Consider the following 17,392-nt stretch of genomic DNA (forward strand, 5'->3'; position numbering starts at 1 on the left):
TATTGATTTGTAGATACACACACACACACACACACACACACACACACACACACAAACGTGTGCATGCATATTCTATTTTAATTTTCTATGGCTGCTTTAACAAATTACCAAAAACTAGATCACGTTAAATAACAGAATTTTATTCTGTCACAGTTCTGGGGGCTAGAAATCTGAAGAAAAGGTGTTATCAAGGTTGATTCATTCTTGCGGACTCAGGAAGAATCACTTCTATGCCCCTGTCCTAGCTTCAGGTGGTTGCTAGTAATCCTTGGTGCTCCTTGGCTTTATACATACATCACTCCAATCTCTGCCTGCATTGTCACATGGTACTTCCCTTTGTCTGACTCTGTGTTCCAATTTCTCTCTTCTTGTAAGACACTAGTCATTGGATTAAGATCACCCCAATTTAATATGGTTTCATCTTAATTTAATTACATCTGTAAAGGCCCTATGTCCAAATAAGACCAATCACATGCACAAGTACCAAGGGTGAGGGTAGTAACTGATCTTTTAGGGCACGCAATTCAACCCACAATATACTGCAATGTCAATTTCAAGGAAATTTATAGTACTGTTTTTTAATAATAGTATGCAAGCACTTAGCAAATGGGGTGGTGAACATTAACAATTTTGTGTTCTTAAATATCAAAACTCATAAATTGGACACATTTCTCTTTCCAGCTTGTTACTATAAAAGATCGTGAGAACACCCTGATGAACATTGTTTTAACATACATGTAGCAGAAATATTCATTTTAATTGCTTTGAGCAAGAAAAAAAAGTGATTACATAACAGGACAATCTAAGTGGGTTTTTAGCTGATTGAACAATTATAGAATTCAGTAATCATTACTGAATTTCTGTCATCCTGAGATTAGCTTCTAGTAATGACTTATCAGATTCTTTATTTATCCCAGCATTTGTATCAATGACATGAATGTAGACATAAAAAGAGCAAACATAAAAAAGTCAAATTTTAATGACAAAATCTAAGAAAAAAGCTAACATGATAGGTTAACAGAATACAAATTCAAATTAACCTTAATAGGCTACATCTAATTTTAGTCATAAGGCTGAGGAGCTAAACGGGTTTAATGAAGAAGAAATTACATGGGCAAAATATGAGTTTCTGTTTCTAAAATAAAAAGTCAGTTGCCTATATAGACACTGGATCTATAGCTTTAAAGAGCTGGTTTGATGATATTACCTATAAATGGTTAACCAGATTGTGTTCTTAAATTGCCATTAAATAAGTTTCTGGGCAGTGGGGCATCTGGTGGTTCCGTCAGTTAAGCGTCTGCCTTAGGCTCAGGTCATGATCTCCAAGTCCTGGGATTGAGCCCCACGGAGGGGCTCCCTGCTCTCTCTGCTTCTCCCTCTGCCCCTCCACTCCCCCACCCCCAACCCCCTTGCTTCTGTGCTTGCTCTCTCTGTCTCTCAAGTAAATAAATAAAATCTTTTTTTTTTTTTTTAAATGAGTTTCTGGGTGAGACCTCCCTAAATTAGCCCTAAGTGAGCAGGTAGGATTCCAAAGAGAGCAAAAAACTTCCATTACATGTGGTCTGGAGAGAAACAATGTCAGCACAAGGATTTCTGCTTTTACTGACTTTTCCTGGTTAATGTGCCAGAGAAGTTAATTTGAAACACAACATTTATGTCAAGTCAATCCATAAGGAGAAACCTGACAATGAGAAACTTTACCCTGAAGCATATTGTTGCTGGCATCCTGTTCATATCTAATGCTGCACACAAGTAGAAATATTTCCCATTGTTCAAATACTCTCCTTACACTGATTAGTTGGAAGGAAAGTTTGTTTTCTGGGTCAATGTTATAATATATGAAGACTGTGGGAGCCATGGAATACTTTGACTCCAAAAATTTTGACAGCAGCCAGGATTATCATTGAAAACTGGGCAATTCACCTTATATTGTTTGCTGGCAAAACCATTAAGCCATTACTCTAGTTGCTGGGAAGAGCCTCTCTTCCATGCTCATCTCTCTCCACCCCCAACTTCAGCCTACTCTCATTTCTTGTTATCTTTGTTTGCTCTTTTGTTAAAATTCTTTGGGTTCCATTTCCCTTATCCCTTATATACAGACCTTACTAGTCTAAAGAACTGAGGTCATCTACCAAATACTAATAAATAAAAGGTCATCTACCAAATACTAATAAGTAAAATTTCTCTAGTATACAATGAAAAGACAGACTCCAGGGTAACTAAACTTAATCACCACAAATATACTAGAAATGGTTAATACGCTGATAAAGCTAATGTAACTGGGCCTCATTAATAGAGTTCTATTGATATTTCATTGTGTTATATAAGTATCAGACCAACTATTAGAAAACAATTGTTTTCTAATAGTTGGTCTGATACTTATATAACACAATGAAAGCAACAATATGCTTCAGGGTAAAGTTTCTCATTGTCAGGTTTCTCCTTATGGATTGACTTGACATAAATGTTGTGTTTCAAATTAACACAATGAAATATCAATAGAACTCTAACACACACATAGTGTGTGTTTCCTTAGTACACACACTAAGGAAAGTAATCTCAATCTAAGGAATCTGCAATCATGACAAATAGAAATAGCAAGAGGTGTTCAATCTTACAAAGAAAATATTTTAGGAAAAGTGGACAGCAACTTATAAAAACTTAAAAAGCTATTGAATTAAAGTTAGAAATATATTCTCTTTTGGAACAAACAATAGAATCAAGAAAAAAAGAATGTTTTCTGGATATAGACTTTAATAAAAAGAGCTTTCTAACAGTTTGGTTTATCTAGCAATGAACTGCTTAAAAATGTTATGAGTTTGTGAGAGTTAAAGTTTCAATAATGATAAGTTAGCTTGTACTGGGATAACTCTCCCATCGATAAGAATAAACCTGAAAAAAAAAAAACAACCCACAACTATTTGAAGACATTGGAGAGCTGTCAAAACCTGACCAAAACTATAGGAGATTTGACCAGTAAAAGAAGGGAATTAAAATAACTGAGTGAGATGCATGTTTATACAGCCTTTTCCCTGGGGACATTCCCCAGTCCTCAGGTGCAGAGCAGCTAGCACTCAAGTAGAATCCTTTAGTTTTATTGACTTGTGATGTCATGAAGAGATTTCCGGCAGCACACTGAGGGTAATATCAGAGAGTAGGTGACAAAGAGGGAAGAACTTTAATACCTGCCTATAAAAAGCCCTAAAATCCTTGACTGACCTTGACTGACCATTGAACCATATATGTGCTAGAGATCCTCCGCGATGCCAGCAGACAGTAACAGCTAAAAGGACTGGACAGAGATTTCAGTTGCTGTACACCGCAAGGAAATAGAATTTGGAATATGAGGACTGCCAAAGATAGAGGGGCTTGGTAAAACCTTCGGGCATTTGACAGACTAGTCTTAAGAAAGTATGAACCAAAGGCTCCAGAAGTTAAAGATGATTTGCCTTCAATTACATGTCAGAGAATAATTGAGCCTTTTCAGAGGAAGAAGACAGAAATCAGAAACTCTACAATATATTATCCTTAACATCCTATACACAATGAAAAATTAATATATATCCTAAGAAACAGAAAATTGTGGGTGTCTGTGCTCTGTCAAAAAAAAAAAAAGCAACCTATAGAAATAGATCCCAAGGTGAATCACCTAGTGGCATAGGGGAGTAAACCAGTATTATAAATATGTTTAATAATTTTTAAAAATGATGGTCAAAATGAACAGGTGTGCAATCTCAGCAGGTACACAGAAACTGTGAAAAAGAACCAAACAGAAATACTAGAACTGAAAGTGTAATATTGGTAAAGGGCTTAACAGCAGATTGAAATAAGGCCAGTATATTATTAAGAGCAATCCACAGGAATTATTCAACTTAAAGAGAAAAAAATTAGAAAAAAGTAAACAAAGTCTTTGTGACCTATGAGGCAATATTAACTAGTCTAACAAACATTTAATTGGATTCACAGAAGGAAGGGGAAGAGCAAGAATGGGCTAAGGAAGTAATTTAAAAATAATGGTTGAAAGTTTACCATGATCAACCTACCTATCTATGACACTCAGTGGACTCTAAGTAGGATAAATACAAAGAAAACTACATATCATAAACTAACTGCAGAAAACCAAAGCTAAAAAATTTCATCTCAAAACCAATAATATGAATCCCATCATATAAAAATGGAAGTTAAAACTGCAAAGAAAAAAATCTGTTTGCCCAAAATTCTATATCCAGTGAAGATACCATTAAAATGCATCTAAAATAAAAATATTTTAGATTTAAAAAGCTGAGAGAATTTCTCTGTAGCTGTTCTGAACTACAAGAAATACTAAAGGAAATTCTCCAGCCTGAGGTAAGTCTCTATCTATAAGAAAAAAATGAAGAACAAAAATTATGTATATGTGGGTAAATATAAAAGTTATCTTTTTTTCTTCTCTTAATATCTGTACAAGACAACTAACTGCTTTATCAAAACAACATTTTACTATGTGGTTTATAATTTGTGTGCATGTAAAGCATGAGAGCAATGGCACATAGTACTGAGGAACCAAAAAGTCCTGTCACAAATTTTTTAATTTTATATGAAGTACAATATTAACTCTAAGCAGATTGCGGTAATATAAGAACACCCAGTAAAAAGAAAGTACAAAAGAGATGTAGCTAAGAAGCAGAGCAACTAAATAGGATTAGTACAAAAAAAAAAATAATGAATTTGTCATCCCTTGAAGTATTCAAGTAGAAATGTCATCACATCAGGAATCTCTGAAAGACATGGGTCTGAATCATTTTTATTCTCCTCAAAACTTCTGATTTGAGCATAAGGCACACTTTCAATTTCTCTTCCCGTCCCCCTCAAAGCAGTGTTTCACACGACATGTTTTGCTTTTGAACTTTTTGCCATCTTTCATGTGGCCATTGTGGATGTTTGCATTCATAAGCTCAATTTCTTGATCACTCTCATGAATTCAGAACAAAGCTAATAAATAGTATATTTTGCTGCAGTTTTTGCCAAGTTTGTTTTATGCTTTCCATTTAACTTTCTTTCTATATTTATATAATGTCTTGCGCAATTATTACTGAGAAATACAATATGAATTTTTTAAATCTATTCTCACTTGCATACTAACAAGTACCATACATACAAAGAAAAAATGGAAAATTCCAGAACTCCACTCCCATATGCCCTCCCCCATCCAAACTTCTCCCATAGTGGAACACTGCCAAGTACTCTTCAGAGCTTAATCTAATTTACTTCTGCCCAGCTCTGATTTTTTTTATAACATCAGGGAACTTTTTAGACTCCCCTAGCTCCAGTCAGTGGCTTGTGCTTCTCCCCATGGACCACCCCAGAGATGAAACCCAGGAGTCTGAAAAAAAGCATTTGTGCTCAACAGTGGTAATTAACAAATGGCAGTTTTCTCCCAGGGTCAAAAAACTAGGCAACCCTGCTCCCCTTCCCTTTTTCCTGGACTCCCTCCCTCCAACATCACATTGGCCTCCTCCAATCCTGTGGAAAAGAAAACAGAATGCCTGGGCCTGCGCCTGAGTGTTTCCAGCTAGCATCGCACTGCCAAGGCCAATTCTCCAAGCCAGGGTCTGGGGGGTGGGAGCAGATGCAAATTAACCGGGCTCTTGCGAAAGAGTGGTTTCTTTTCCTTTCCACGCACAGTAATCTCTGTCTGCAAAACTCCTCACAGGCTGTGGAACCTGCTTCCCTGATTAGAGGCACCCGTCGACAGGCCCTTACCTTTCTCTTCACCTCACACTAGAGCTGTGACAACTTTTCTCTCCGTGTCCCCCTCCCCCTCCTCTCGCGTTCGGACGCCCACGCCAGCGGCGCCCCGCGCCTCCCGGGACAACCGAGCCGCGGCGGCCCAGCGCCAAGCGCGGGGGGCGGGGTCCGAGGCCCGCACGGCCGCTCGCCCTGGGGGCGGGTCCGGGCGAGTCGGGACCACGCCCCTGAGCCCCGCACCGCCCCCTCCCCTCCGGGCTCTAGTTTGTTTTTAATTTGAAAAGTCCTCCTCTTCCTTCTCTCCTTCCCCGCCCCGCCTCTTTACTCCGCTCCGCGGAGAAACTTAGACCCCGGGCTTGACGTCGCGAGTGCGGAGAAGACACAGCGGGCCGGGCGGTGAGTGGGGTCGGGCGGCGTGCGAGGAGCGGGATCCCGGAGGCGCGGGCGCGGTGCTGGGTGGTAGGAGAGGCCGGGAGCTGGCGGACGCGGAGACGCGCGGCGTCCTGGACCGGCACTGGCCGGCCCGCTGTGCCGCGCGCTGCATCCTCAGGTGGTGCCGGAGTTTCGGGGCTCCGGGCGCGCGTCTGTCGGGAGACGCGGAGGGACAGGCAGAGCCTCTTTCCATCCCCGGGTTGGGGGTCGGGGCCCCCTGGACCTTAACATGAGCTGCAGCGGCCCCGGAATGAAAGCTTTCTGTTGGGAAGACCGTTCTGCAGGAGCAAAAATGCGCTCTGGGAGAGTTGGCTGCCCTTCCCGGCCCTCCCCGTCTCCTTTCTAGCGTCTTCTGCGGGAGGAAGGCGCGTTCTGGGGCCCGCTCTGTCTCGCAGGCCGGGTCCTGCCTGATGGGGCTTCTCTTGCGTCTCTCGCAGGCATTCCCTTGGCGCTGCACTCAGGTACTCCCGCCAGGCTGATTCGATTCGCAGGTAAAAGGGTTTGTGGTAACTTCACAAATTTGGCGGGCAGATGGGCGGGGGTTACTGGAGAGAACCCTTCTCTCATTTTGAAAATGCGGACAAACTGGGGTGATGTAATTTATTTTGGGGTGTACTTGCGATGTTTCTATAAAATAAAACGTTTATGTTTCAAGACTTAGATTTTTCTTTCATTTATTTTCTGGTATTTTTATCTTAGGATCTACAATTCAGTTGAGTTTTTAATTCTATATTGCGTGTTTAAAATGTAGCTACCAAAACGAGTACAGATGAAACTTATTAGGCATTAAGATTGATTTCCCACCATATAAAAAAAAAGATTGATTTTCCCACCTACTTAAGAATATGTATTTAATATTTTACTCAATTATTTTGGTTAATTTTGAAATACTAGCGTCATTTCCATTAGATTTGGGAAAGCCAAGAATGCTCCTCATGACATTCTGTGACATTGTTGTGAATTGTATAGACCAGTGATATCAGGCAAGGGAACACATTAACATTCAGATTAGGAAAAAAGAAAAGAAATTATCTCTTTTTACACATAATGTGACTGTGTATCTTGAATGTCTGTAGGAAGCAACTGAAAATATCCTGGAAAAAGAATTTAATGAAGTGTCTGGTTGCATCTAACCATAATTAATAGATATCAATAGATGTTACATAAACAAAAAATACAATTGAACAAAATAAACCGTTCAGTTTAGCCTGAAATAACACGAAATGGAAAACTTATTAAAAAGTAAAACTACAGACATGAAAATACAATGAATGTATAAGTAAAAATGCAATAAGATATGTTTTTCTAAAGATATAATTCCTTTAAGAGAATATGTAAATTAAATAGATTCCTAACTGAATTTTTCTGTTTCTAAGTCAACTGTTCAGCCCTTGTGGAAAAACAGTAGGTATATTTACTACATAATAAAAGGTATTATCAAACTATAGTGATTAAAAGACAGTGGAGTAGGGAATAGACCAGACAAGTCAATGAAACTGAAGAGACAAACAAGAATAAAAGGAATGCTACCATTTTATAAGCATACATTATATTTTATTTTATTTTAAAGATTTTATTTATTTGAGAGAATGAGAGAGAGCACATGAGAGGGGGGAAGGTCAGAGGGAGAAGCAGACTCCCTGCTGAGCAGGGAGCCTGATGCGGGACTCCATCCCGGGACTCCAGGATCGTGACCTGAGCCGAAGGCAGTCGCTTAACCAACTGAGCCACCCAGGCGCCCCTAAACATACATTTTAAATCAAGTAGTGGGGAAGAAATGACATGTAATTGATCATGCTTAAATAATGAGGTATTTATTTGGGAAAACTAATAATAAAACTGGAACTTTCTTACTCTTAGCACACAAATGTGATCTAGATGACTTATTAATTTTAATATAAAGGTATGAAATCTGAAAGTAAAAGAAGAAAACCTGAATGAGTATTTGTGAACATGGCATGTGGGTAAAGTGTTTTTGAGGTTGATAGAAAAACCTACAGCCTATTTAGGGACATGGTTCGTACTAACAATTCGCATTCAGAAAACAAATAGAGGAATTGTTGACAGAAAAAGAGCTAATTATAGTAGTATGCCTAGAACTCTCATTAAGCCTTTTAAAATCAATTTGAGGACATAGTTCAAAGCAAGAGAAATGCAAATGGAAATCAGTATCCTCAGCCATGCTAATTATCAGAAAAGTACAATTAAAATAAGAGTTTTTGTGTGTTTTACTGATTTTGAAAGTCTGATAATATTAAGCATTGTTGATAATGAGTTGAGAGAAATACAGTCTAACAAACTCTTAGTGGAAATGTATTGATAAAGCTTTTTTATGGTGGTAGCTATTAAACTTTTCAAATATTCAGTTATTGGAGTTTATCATGCTCTTAGGCATGCAAATAAAAATCTGTGTCAAAGATGGTCACAGTAGTATTGTTTGTAATACAGAAAACTTGGAAACAATTTCATAACCATTGATTGGGATTTGGTTACATAATTTATGGTACATCCAAAGGTGAGGTGATGTATAGTTTAAAACAGTTGATAGCTCTAAATGTTCTAAAGTGGAAATATGTCCAAAGTATATTATAAGTTGGAACACAGAAAACAAGCTGAAACAGTATATATATAAATAGAATATATATACAGTAACAACATTTTTGTAAATAATGTAGAACTAGACTGAATTATATTGTGTGTATTCATGTTCTCTTAGTTCTATAATGTATGTGTGTCTAAGGAAAAAGTGATGTTATTATAATAGGAAAAATAATAAATAATAAAGATCCTGGAAGTGTATTTAGTAATTTACATAGAATAATTCCTTTCTGGGCGCCTGGGTGGCTCAGTTGGTTAAGCGACTGCCTTCGGCTCAGGTCATGATCCTGGAGTCCTGGGATCGAGTCCCGCATCGGACTCCCTGCTCAGTAGGGAGTCTGCTTCTCCCTCTGGCCCTCCCCCCTCTCATGTGCTCTCTCCCTCTCTCATTCTCGCTCAAATAAATAAATAAAATCTTTAAAAAAATAAAAAATTAAAAAAATTAAATTAAAAAAAAAGAATAATTCCTTTCTGGATATATTAGTTGTCATTCAATGTAGAAAGAAAATTTTTTTTTCACAAATCTTTCCGTGTTGTTCTCTTCATAACTTTTGCCTGAGGGATTTCACAGCTTGTTAACTTTCTTACAAACAAAAAATGCAGGAATGTTCATGTTCTTTATGTTTCTCAGCAGCATTGTACTAAAATTAAAATTAACCTTTACAGTATTTCAGGATGAGAGAGAGAGATGCTTAAAAAAAAATAAAATTGACCTACAAAAAGTAAAAAAGAACATATGGCAAAAATGAAGAAAAAAATAAAGGACAGATTTTGGGGAAAAATTCTTAAAGTTCTAATACTATTCATATTAATAAAGAAAATCTAAAAAAAGACAAATGGAAAAATGGACAAATGATAAACAGTTCAGAGAAATGGAGTTGCAAATTACTTTTAAACGTAATAAAAACTGCTCAACTTCCTCATGAGATATGAAAAATAGAGTGGTTTTACTTTTCAGATTGTCAATGAGAAAAATGTTGATAACACATCATATTAGGACTCTTAACACATTTTTGTCTCATGTGAATTGATTCTCATCCTTTGGAATACAGTTTGAGAGTATATATCAAAATAAAAATGCACAAAACTTTGATCCAGCAGTTCTGCTTCCAGGAATTTAATACACAGGTACACAAAGAAGTATATGTAAGTCTATTTTAGCATGGTTTTAATTGCAGGTATTTGGAAACTGTTTAAATTTTCATCATTGATAGGCCAGTTAAAACTGATGATTACCAGAATGGAGCTGGGCAGGGGGGTGGGTTAAATATGTGATGGGGATGAAGGAGTGCGCTTGTGATGAGCACAGGGCCATGTATGGGAGTATTGAATAACTATATTGTACACCTGAAACTAATATAACACTATGTTAACTAACTGGAACTTAAATAAAAACTTAAAAAAAATAGGCCAATTAAATAAACTGGTACGGCCATTAAAAAGAATAATGTTATATGAATTGTAGTCAACATCAAGACATTTTTAACACATGAAGAAACAAAATACAGAAAGGTGTGTAGAGGACTGTCATTTGTATGAAAAGACATATATATTAGTTTATGTATACTTAGAAAATCTCGTGGAAGACAAAAAGTCCATCTGTGGTTGCCTTTTGAAATGAGAAATGAGGATCTAGGTAGGAGAGATTTTTACTTTTCTGGTATAAATATATGTACTCCTTGACTACTTGATTAATTCCAGTGTTTGTTTGCAAATAATACCTATTTTAAAATATGTTCTTTTAAATGTAAGGTTTCTTACCAAAATGATTTAATTGTAAGTCATATGCCATCCTGTTTTGTTAGTTTTTAATACTAGAAGACTAGCCAGAAAATAACCCAATAAGGCATTTTCTGGTAATCTTCCAGGTATCATAATTGACATGGTAATGTTTCCTTAAATGTGTTGTATAAATATTATAATAATATTACTCTTCTGATATTTTTGTACTCCAGGTAACAAAACCCCCTTAAAAGCTAAAATGGAGAGACCTAATATTCTTTTCAAACAATTGAAACCAATTTAATGTCTAATAAAAGCTATTTATGAACTGTGGCTATCACTTTGCTTCCATTTAAAGATTTATTTTGAGAGAGAGAGCAAACGCTCATGTGGGCACATGCACAGGAGCGCTGCAGAAGTGGCAGAGGCAGAGGGAGAATATCAAGCACGTTTCCTGCTGAGCACAGAGCCCTATGTGGGGCTCAATCTGAGGACCCTGAGATCATGACCTGAGCCCAAATCAAGAGTAGGACACTCAATCCACTGAGCCACCCAGGTGTCCTGCTTTGCTTCCATTTCATCTCATTCTTTTACTTCATTTTTTAAAGATTTATTTGAGAGCGAGAAAGTGCACACGTGAGTGGGGGAAGACGCAGAGGGAGAGGGAGAGAAGCAGACTCCCTACTGAGCATGCAGAGCCTGCCCTAGGGCTTGATCTCAGAAACCTGAGATCATGACCTGAGCCTAAACCAAGAGTCAGACACTTAACTGACTGAGCCACCCAGGCGCCTCCTAATCTCATTCTTTTATTTTAAAACAAAGCCAAATAACCAACCTCCAATATTCTTCTCTGCTAAAAAGAAAGAAATATTCCACCGCAGACCTTTTGTTTGGAAGGAATCATGGTGTGACCGAAACAAGAAATATGTTTATATAGGTTATGAAAACATAACAGTAAAAATTGATTAGATTTTTTTTTAAAGATTTTATTTATTTATTTGAGAGGGAGAGAATGAGAGACAGAGAACATGAGAGGGAAGAGGGTCAGAGGGAGAAGCAGACTCCCTGCTGAGCAGGGAGCCTGATACGGGACTCAATCCCGGGACTCCAGGATCATGACCTGAGACAGAGGCAGTCCCTTAACCAACTGAGCCACACAGGCGCCCCCAAAATTGATTAGATTTTACCAACATTTTTATTTGTTCCTAGTGAAAACCACAGTTTCTTTGAAGTTTTTTGTAGGTCTGATTTCATGCAAAGATATAATTAAATATATGTGCTACAAATCATGTTAATGAGAGATTCTGTGCATCTTCGGGACATTTCTACTGCATATTTTATCCTAAAGTAACAGACCTAGGTTTATCTTGTTAGTGCAACCCTTTGTAATAGCTTTTTGAGTAGGATAGTTTCTTAATTCTAGCTGTGTAACAGCAACCTGTTAAGTTGCCAAGGTATGGAACAGAAAGTGACTGAATTCTTCACGGTCATTGGACTTTAATCCATTCATATTGAGCCCATTCAACTATCCGGTTCCCTAGTAACCAAGAAACCCATAAAACTAGTCAACACAATTATACATACTCACAGGAGCCAAGATTTTGGCTTAAAGTCTATAAAGAGAATTGTACTTGGAACTGTGTGTAAAACATTTCAACTTTGGTGAGCTTGAGATCTGAATAGTTACAGATACACTACAAGAGAATATATTGTCAGTTTTATTTCTTTTTTTTTTAATTCAGATTATAAATACTAGATTATATTCCTTGTATCACTTAAAAATTTTACAGCATATTTTGGATTTCTTTGAACTTCAGAAGAGATTTACTTGGGTTTACCAATGAGGTTTGAGGAAAAATTTAGATAGGTATTTCATTAGTAAATTGAAGATTTAATTGAGTTTATTAAGATATGATTCCTTTTGAAGATGGATTTTTACTTGGGAAAGAGAGATCTGTAGTTTTAGATGGGTGGGTGTGTGGTGAAGGGTATATCAGAATCACGTGGGAAATGGTTTCAAGCCTCATACACTTAGAGAAAGAAGTCCCCTAGATTTGCGATTCTTTTTTTTTTTTAAAGATTTTATTTATTTATTTGAGAGAGAGAATGAGATAGAGAGAGAGAGCATGAGATGGGGGAGGGTCCAAGGGAGAAGCAGACACCCTGCTGAGCAGGGAGCCCGATGTGGGACTCGATCCCGGGACTCCAGGATCATGACCTGAGCCGAAGGCAGTCGCTCAACCAACTGAGCCACCCAGGCGCCCTAGATTTGCGATTCTTAGAGTATGATCCTAAATCAGCAATGTCAGCGTCACCTGGTCTGACATGCTATGTGGCATATTTGGAATAGTTCCAGACGTCCTTTTTTCTCCTTTTTAAAGATTTTATTTATTTGACAGAGAGAAAGAGAGGGAGAGTACAGAGGGAGAAGCAGACTCCCCACTGAGCAGAGAGCCCAATGCGGGGCTCGATCTCATGACCCTTAGATCATGACCTGAGCCGAAGGCAGATGCTTAAAACCACAGAGCCACCCAGGCGCCCCCTGCTCCTTCCACCTTGAGAATTATTGTGCTTGATTGCTGAGGTACAGATTTTTGTGTGGGAAGGAACTTTGGAAATCAATTTGTTCAAACTTTCATGCTTGATTACCTAGCACATTTTATTTGTATGTGTTCTATGTGACTAAAGTTCTCTTTACGAAATATTTGCAGTTTTTTCAGTTTAAGTGTGATGAAAATTTCGTATTTACATTCACAAGAAGAAACTGGGCCATATTATTTAATAACATATTTAGCAAATTTGACCTTCTTAAATATTCCTAACAATATTGGGTTAAGAAGGCAGAGAAATGTTCACATACATTTTGGAAATGTTAATATCGAATGGTGACTTAATATTTGGAAAATTTTTGTAGGGAAGTTGCATATCCTATTAATCTTTTAAAAATTTCTACTATGTCAAGTAACTTTGAATAGCATTTTAGCAAAAGTTAAAAAAAAACTTTGTCATAATCTAAGAATATTTACGTTAAAAATATCCTTAGCAACTCTATCCAGCTAAAAAATCTACCCAAAACACCACTATCGTATTCAGCTGTAGAAAGTGTTAATTTTTATTTCAATTTTATTTTCTCAAATTTTTTTGTATTTTAATGTTGGGGGTTTATATGCTCATAAAAGTTTTGAAAGTTTTCCCAGTAGAAAAGAAATAAAAGATCTGCAAATTTGATTATGTCCCAGATTTTTGGAATCATTTTTTTTTAAGATTTTATTTATTTATTCATGAGAGAGAGAAGAGGCAGAGGGAGAAGCAGGCTCCCAGTGGAGCAAGGAGTCTGCTGCTGGACTCAATCCCAGGACCCCGGGATCATGACTTGAGCCAAAGGCAGACTAACCGACTGAGCCACTCAGGCGCAAGGAATCATTCTCTTAGTTGTTTATAATATGTGCATATGCATTATATGTTTCTATATTTGAATAATTAAATATTCCCAGTAGAAATGTATTTCATCCCTTAATTTTTTTTTCTTTCTAATGGCAGTGTTAGGCCTTTATCCAAGGAAGGATAATGAGATACATTTAAACAGGTGATGACTTTATTGAGGCATGATGAGGTGGATTTTGCTGGATTCATGATACTATTTGCTTTGTGATACCTGTGAAAAGTCCTTAACCTAAACTATGTATGCAGTGTTTTTGCAGAATATTTCGTTTTTGTGAGAAGAATTGACCCCACATGGAATCTACTGTATGATCATTGCAATAGCTAAACCCAGAAAGCTACTGACTTTGATAAATTTACCATGGGACAATCACATTTTTAAGGAGAGAAGGAAATTGTTAATAATGTAAAGTTCTCCAAATTTAAATGTAAATCAACTAGTTTGCAAGTAGATAATGAAAGATGATATCAGTAGTATTTCAGCTACCCAAGGAAGTTATATTAACTATAGTTGAACTCCACATGAGGTCAGTCTTGGGGGAAATTGCTATATGAATAACTTTCAGCTTATAAAATCCTTGGAAAATATATATGCTTCTGGGAGTTCACCACATTCATGACCTATTGTGTTCATTCAGTTCAAAATATTTTCTTAATTCCCTTGATACATCTTTTTTGACTATGGATTATTTAGAAGTGTGTTGTTTTTATTTCTAGGTGGTTGGAGATTTTCCTGTTACTCTTCAGTTAGTGATTTCCAGCTACATTACAGTATGGTCAGAAAACACACTTTGATTTTAATCTTTTGTAATTTTTTAAAAAAATTTTATTTATTTGAGAGAGAGAGCACGAGCAAGCACTAGTGGGACGGGGAGGGACAGAGGGAGGAGAAGCAGACTCCCTGCTGAGCGCGGAGCCTGCAGTGGGGCTTGATCCCAGGACTCCGAGATCATGACCTGAGCCAAAGGCAACCACTTAACCCAACTGAGCCACCCAGGTGCCCCAATCCTTTGTAATTTTTAAAAAATTCTTTGTAACTTTTAATGGTTTGTTTTATGACCCAGAATATGGTCTGGGTGAAATTTCCATGTGTTGAAAAGAATGGGTATTCTTTTTTTTTTTTTATGTTACGTTAATCACCATACATCACATCATTAGTTTTTGATGTAGTGTTCCATGATTCATTGTGAAAAGAATGAGTATTCTGATGTGGTTGAGTGGAGTGTTCTAAAATGTTGCTGTTGGTTGATGTTTTAGTTCTTTAGTATAATTGCTGATTATCTCTCCACTGGTGCTTTAGATTACAGAAGGAGGAAGTAAGTGTTCAAGTCTCGTCTCCAACTGTAATTAGGGACTTGTCTGTTTCTCCTTTCAGTGCTGTCAGTGTTAGCTTCATGGATTTTGAAGCCCTAATTTTAGGTACAGTGACATTTAGGATTGCTATGTCTTGTTGGTTTGACTCCTACTTTTAAATGATGGCCCTCTGATAATTTTCTTTGCTCTGAAACCTACTTGTGGAATATTAATATTCAGCTTTTTTCTTTTAATCACTTTATTGAGGTATAGTTTACATATCATACAATTCACTTGTCTAAAGTTTATTGATTTTTACCGTACTCACAGAGTTTTGCAGCCTCATCATAATCTAATACTAGAAAATTTTCATAATTCCAAAAAGAAACTCATGACCAATAGCAGTCATTCCACATTCCTGTCACTATTCCTCCAGCCTCTTAAAACCACTAATCTCCTTTCTATCTTTATAGACTTGCCTATTCCGGATGGTTCATGTAAAAGGAATCATACAGTATGTGGTCTTCTGTGAGTGACTTCTTTCACTCGGTTAATTTTTTCGAGGTTCATTCAAATTGTATGTATTAGACTTTATTACCATTTATGGCTTAACAGTATCCCATTGTCGGGATATATCACTTTTCAAAGTTTATCCATTCAGCAGTTGGTGGACATTTGAGTTATTTCCATTTTTTGGCTCTTTGAAATAATGCTGCTATGTACATGTTTTTGTGAAAATGTTTGTTTTTATTTCTCTTGAGTATGTACCTAGGAATAGAATTACTGTCGTATGTTTAACTGTATTAACCATATTAAACTCTATGTTTAATCTTTCAAGGAACCGCCAGACTGTTTTCTAGAGCAGATGCACCATTTTGCATTTCCACCAGCTGTGAGTGAGCGTTTCCAGTATCTTCCCATATTTGCTGACACTTGTTATTATCTGTATTTTTGAGTATAGGTATCATAGTAGATCTGAAAAGTTAACTGTAGTTTTGATTTGCATGCCTTTGATGACTAATGATTTTGAGAATCTTTTTATGTCCTTATTGGCATTCATGTATCTTCCCTGGAAAAGTGTCCAAATCCTATTTTTAGTTGGGTTATTTGTCTTTATTAATTGAGTTCTGAGTGTTCTCCCTATATTCTAGATGAAAGTCCCTTACCAGATAAACAAATGTTTTATCTCATTCTGTGGATTATCTTTCGTATTGGATAATCATGGTATTCTTTGAACCACAAACTTTTAAAATTTTGATGAAGTCCAATTTATTTTCTGTTTTGTTGTTGCCTGTGCTGTTGGTGTCATATCTGTGAAGCCATTCCCCAACCCAAAGTGATGATGATTTGCTCCCATTTTTCTTTTAAAATTTCTTAGTTTTACCTTTTGCATTTAGGTTTATGGTCCATTTTGACTTAATTATTTTGTATGGGATATTGTAGGGGTCCAAACCCATTCTTTTTTATGTAGATACACAGTTTTCCCAACACTGTTTGTTGAAAAGACTACTCCTTCCTCATTGAATGGTCTTGGCACCCAATTCTGTTTCATTGGTCCATATGTCTATCATAGGTCAGTACCACACTATTTGGATTACTGTAGCTTTGTTGTAAGTTTTTATTTATTTATTTATTTATTTATTTATTTATTTATAATTAAAAAAAATTTTTTTCAAATTTTTATTTAAATTTTATTTAGTTAACATATAGTGTGATATTGGTTTCAGGAGTAGAATTTAGTGATTCATCACCTACATATAACACGTAGTGCTCAACACAGGTGCCCTCCTTAATGCCCATCACCCATTTAGCTCACCCCCCTTTCACGTCCCCTCCATCAACCCTCTGTTCTCTGTAGTTAAAGAGTTTCTTATGATTTGCTTCCCTCTGTTTTTTTTCCCTTTCCCCTATTCTCATCTGTTTGTTTCTTAAATTCCACATGAGTGAAATCATACAGTACTTGTCTTTCTCTGACTGACTTATTTTGCTTAGCATAATACAGTCTAGCTCCATCCACATCATTGCAAATGACAACATTTCATTCTTGCTGATGGCTGAGTAATACTCTATTGTATATATACCACATCTTTTTTATCCATTCATCAGTCAATAATTTGGCTACTGTTGATAAGGCTGCTATAAACATCAGGGTGCATGTGTCCCTTCAAATCAGTATTTT

At 36.8% G+C, this 17,392-nt stretch overlaps 1 protein-coding gene and 1 long non-coding RNA gene across 2 annotated transcripts in view; one reads left to right on the top strand and one right to left on the bottom strand.

Annotated features, from left to right (window-relative positions):
• LOC141370763 (uncharacterized) overlaps positions 1 to 5,874 on the bottom strand; it is a 16,079-nt gene extending 10,205 nt beyond the window's left edge. The window contains exon 1 of the long non-coding RNA XR_012375085.1: positions 5,743 to 5,874. This is a non-coding gene — a long non-coding RNA (uncharacterized lncRNA). The remainder of the gene's footprint in view (positions 1 to 5,742) is intronic.
• A 118-nt stretch (positions 5,875 to 5,992) lies between these two features.
• LOC112822539 (phospholipid scramblase 4) overlaps positions 5,993 to 17,392 on the top strand; it is a 54,289-nt gene continuing 42,889 nt past the window's right edge. The window contains exons 1-2 of the mRNA XM_025870267.2: positions 5,993 to 6,123; positions 6,597 to 6,658. The gene's annotated coding sequence lies outside the window, so the exon portion shown is untranslated. The remainder of the gene's footprint in view (positions 6,124 to 6,596; positions 6,659 to 17,392) is intronic.

This window comes from Callorhinus ursinus, unplaced genomic scaffold, assembly GCF_003265705.2.
Source record: "Callorhinus ursinus isolate GAN/ISIS: 27379988/994484 unplaced genomic scaffold, GSC_fseal_2.0 scaffold1, whole genome shotgun sequence".
Lineage (NCBI taxonomy): Eukaryota > Metazoa > Chordata > Mammalia > Carnivora > Otariidae > Callorhinus > Callorhinus ursinus.